This window comes from Heterodontus francisci, unplaced genomic scaffold (genome assembly GCF_036365525.1).
Source record: "Heterodontus francisci isolate sHetFra1 unplaced genomic scaffold, sHetFra1.hap1 HAP1_SCAFFOLD_83, whole genome shotgun sequence".
Taxonomy (NCBI): domain Eukaryota; kingdom Metazoa; phylum Chordata; class Chondrichthyes; order Heterodontiformes; family Heterodontidae; genus Heterodontus; species Heterodontus francisci.
Genome location: NW_027141917.1, coordinates 1,491,429 through 1,495,594, shown reverse-complemented (window position 1 = coordinate 1,495,594; position 4,166 = coordinate 1,491,429).

The window sequence follows — 4,166 nt, the reverse complement described above, 5'->3', positions numbered from 1 at the left end:
TACTTGGTGTAAGTCTGTTTCTTTGTTACTTTGTGTCCGTGTGTGTCTGTGTTTCTGGGTGTCAGTGTATGTCTTTGTTACTGGGCGTCAGTGTATGTCTTTGTTTCTTGGTGTAAGTGTGTATCTGTGTTGCTGGGTGTCAGTGTAGGTCTGTGTTACTTGGTGTCAGTGTATGTCTTTGTTGCTGGGTGTCAGTGTGTGTCTTTGTGACTTGGTGTCAGTGTATGTCTTTGTTACTTGGTGTAAGTGTGTGTCTGTGTTACTGGGTATCAGTGTTTGTCTTTGTTACTTGGTGTCAGTGTATGTCAAAATACTTGTTGAAAGTGTATGTCTTTGTTACTTGGTGTAATTGTATGTCTTTGTTACTTGGTGTTTGTGTATGTCTTTTTTACTTGGTGTCAGTGTGTGTCTGTGCTACTGGGTATCAGTGTATGTCTTTGTGACTTGGTATCAGTGTAAGTCTTTGTTACTTGGTGTCAGTGTATGTCTTTGTTACTTGGTGTCAGTGTATGTCTGTGTTACTTGGTGTAAATGTGTGTCTGTGTTACTTGGTGTCAATGTGTGTCTGTGTTACTGGGTGTAAGTCTGTGTCTTTTTTACTTGGTGTCCGTGTGTGTCTGTGTTACTGGGTGTCAGTGTATGTCTTTGTTACTGGGTGTCAGTGTATGTCTTTGTTACTTGGTGTAAGTGTGTGTCTGTGTTACTGGGTGTCAGTGTATGTCTGTATTACTTTGTGTAAGTGTGTCTGTTTTACTGGGTATCAGTGTATGTCTTTGTGACTTGGTGTCAGTGTATGTCTTTGTTACTGGGTGTCAGTGTGTGTCTTTGTGACTTGGTGTCAGTGTATGTCTTTGTTACTTGGTGTCAGTGTATGTCAAAATACTTGGTGTAAGTGTGTGTCTGTGTTACTGGGTATCAGTGTATGTCTTTGTTTCTTGGTGTCAGTGTGTGTCTGTGTTACTTGGTGTAAGTCTGTTTCTTTGTTACTTTGTGTCCGTGTGTGTCTGTGTTACTGGGTGTCAGTGTATGTTTTTGTTACTGGGCGTCAGTGTATGTCTTTGTTACTTGGTGTAAGTGTGTGTCTGTGCTGCTGGGTGTCAGTGTATGTCTGTGTTTCTTGGTGTAAGTCTGTTTCTTTGTTACTTTGTGTCCGTGTGTGTCTGCGTTACTGGGTGTCAGTGTATGTCTTTGTTACTGGGCGTCAGTGTATGTCTTTGTTACTTGGTGTAAGTGTGTGTCTGTGTTGCTGGGTGTCAGTGTATGTCTGTGTTACTTGGTGTCAGTGTTTGTCTTTGTTGCTGGGTGTCAGTGTGTGTCTTTGTGACTTGGTGTCAGTGTATGTCTTTGTTACTTGGTGTAAGTGTGTCTGTGTTTCTGGGTATCAGTGTTTGTCTTTGTCACTTGGTGTCAGTGTATGTCAAAATACTTGGTGTAAGTGTATGTCTTTGTTACTTGGTGTAATTGTATGTCTTTGTTACTTGGTGTTTCTGTATGTCTTTTTTAATTGGTGTCAGTGTGTGTTTGTGCTACTGGGTATCAGTGTATGTCTTTGTTACTGTTTATCAGTGTTTCTCTGTGTTACTGGGTGTCAGTGTGTGTTTGTTTGTGTTACTGGGTGTCAGTGTGTATCTGTGACACTATGTGTCAGTATTTAGTTTAGTTTCGAGATACAGCACTTTAACAGGCCCTTCGGCCCACCGAGTCTGTGCCGACCATCAACCACCCATTTATACTAATCCTACACTAATCCCGTATTCCCAGCGCATCCCCACCTGTCCCTATATATTTCCCTACCACCGACCTATACTAGGGGCAATTTATGATGGCCAATTAATCTGTCAACCTGCAAGTCTTTGGCATGTGGGAGGAAACCGGAGCACCCGGATGAAACCCACGCAGACACAGGGAGAACTTGCAAACTCCGCACTGGCAGTACCCAGAATCGAACCCGGGTCCTTGGAGCTGTGAGGCTGCGGTGCTAACCACTGCGCCAGTGTGCCCCCCCCCCCCCCCAGTGTGTGCCTGTGTTACTGGGTATCAGTATATGTCTTTGTTACTTGGTGTCAGTGTATGTCTGTGTTACTTGGTGTAATTGTGTGTCTGTGTTACTTGGTGTCAATGTGTGTCTGTGTTACTTGGTGTAAGTCTGTGTCTTTGTTACTTGGTGTCCGTGTGTGTCTGTGTCACTGGGTGTCAGTGTATGTCTTTGTTACTGGGTGTCAGTGCATGTCTTTGTTACTTGGTGTAAGTGTGTGTCTGTGTTACTGGGTGTCAGTGTATGTCTGTGTTACTTGGTGTAAGTGTGTCTGTTTTACTGGGTATCAGTGCATGTCTTTGTGACTTGGTGTCTGTGTATGTCTTTGTTACTGGGTGTCAGTGTGTGTCTTTGTGACTTGGTGTCAGTGTATGTCTTTGTTACTTGGTGTCAGTGTATGTCAAAATTCTTGTTGTAAGTGTGTGTCTTTGTTACTTGGTGTAATTGTCTGTCTTTGTTACTTGGTGTAAGTGCATGTCTTTGTTACTTGGTGTCAGTATATGTCTTTGTTGCTGGGTGTCAGTGTGTGTCTTTGTGACTTGGTGTCAGTGTATGTCTTTGTTACTTGGTGTAAGTGTGTGTCTGTGTTACTGGGTATCAGTGTATGTCTTTGTTACTTGGTGTCAGTGTATGTCTTTGTTACTGGGTGTCAGTGTGTGTCTGTGTTACTTGGTATCAGTGTATGTCTTTGTTACTGTTTATCAGTGTTTCTCTGTGATACTGGGTGTCAGTGTGTGTTTGTTTGTGTTGCTGGGTGTCAGTGTGTATCAGTGACACTAGGTGTTAGTATTTAGTTTAGTTTAGAGATACAGCACTAAAACAGGCCCTTCGGCCCACCGAGTCTGTGCCGACCATGAACCACCCATTTATACTTCTTTTGGGCCTCCTTATCTCGAGAGACAATGGTACGCGCCTGGAGGTGGTCCGTGGTTTGTGAAGCAGCGCCTGGAGTGGCTATAAAGTCCAATTCTGGAGTGAAAGGCTCTTCCACAGGTGCTGCAGAGAAATTTGTTTGTTGGGGCTGTTGCACAGTTGGCTCTCCCCTTGCGCCTCTGTCTTTTTTCCTGCCAACTACTAAGTCTCTTCGACTCGCCACAATTTAGCCCTGTCTTTATGGCTGCCCGCCAGCTCTGGCGAATGCTGGCAACTGACTCCCACGACTTGTGATCAATGTCACACGATTTCATGTCGCGTTTGCAGACGTCTTTATAACGGAGACATGGACGGCCGGTGGGTCTGATACCAGTGGCGAGCTCGCTGTACAATGTGTCCTTGGGGATCCTGCCATCTTCCATGCGGCTCACATGGCCAAGCCATCTCAAGCGCCGCTGACTCAGTAGTGTGCATAAGCTGGGGGTGTTGGCCGCTTCAAGGACTTCTGTGTTGGAGATATAGTCCTGCCACCTGATGCCAAGTATTCTCCGAAGGCAGCGAAGATGGAATGAATTGAGACGTCGCTCTTGGCTGGCATACGTTGTCCAGGCCTCGCTGCCGTAGAGCAAGGTACTGAGGACACAGGCCTGATACACTCGGACTTTTGTGTTCCGTGTCAGTGCGCCATTTTCCCACACTCTCTTGGCCAGTCTGGACATAGCAGTGGAAGCCTTACCCATGCGCTTGTTGATTTCTGCATCTAGAGACAGGTTACTGGTGATAGTTGAGCCTAGGTAGGTGAACTCTTGAACCACTTCCAGAGCGTGGTCGCCAATATTGATGGATGGAGCATTTCTGACATCCTGCCCCATGATGTTCGTTTTCTTGAGGCTGATGGTTAGGCCAAATTCATTGCAGGCAGACGCAAACCTGTCGATGAGACTCTGCAGGCATTCTTCAGTGTGAGATGTTAAAGCAGCATCGTCAGCAAAGAGGAGTTCTCTGATGAGGACTTTCCATACTTTGGACTTCGATCTTAGACGGGCAAGGTTGAACAACCTGCCCCCTGATCTTGTGTGGAAGAAAATTCCTTCTTCAGAGGATTTGAACGCATGTGAAAGCAGCAGGGAGAAGAAAATCCCAAAAAGTGTGGGTGCGAGAACACAGCCCTGTTTCACACCACTCAGGATAGGAAAGGGCTCTGATGAGGAGCCACCATGTTGAATTGTGCCTTTCATATTGTCATGGAATGAGGTGA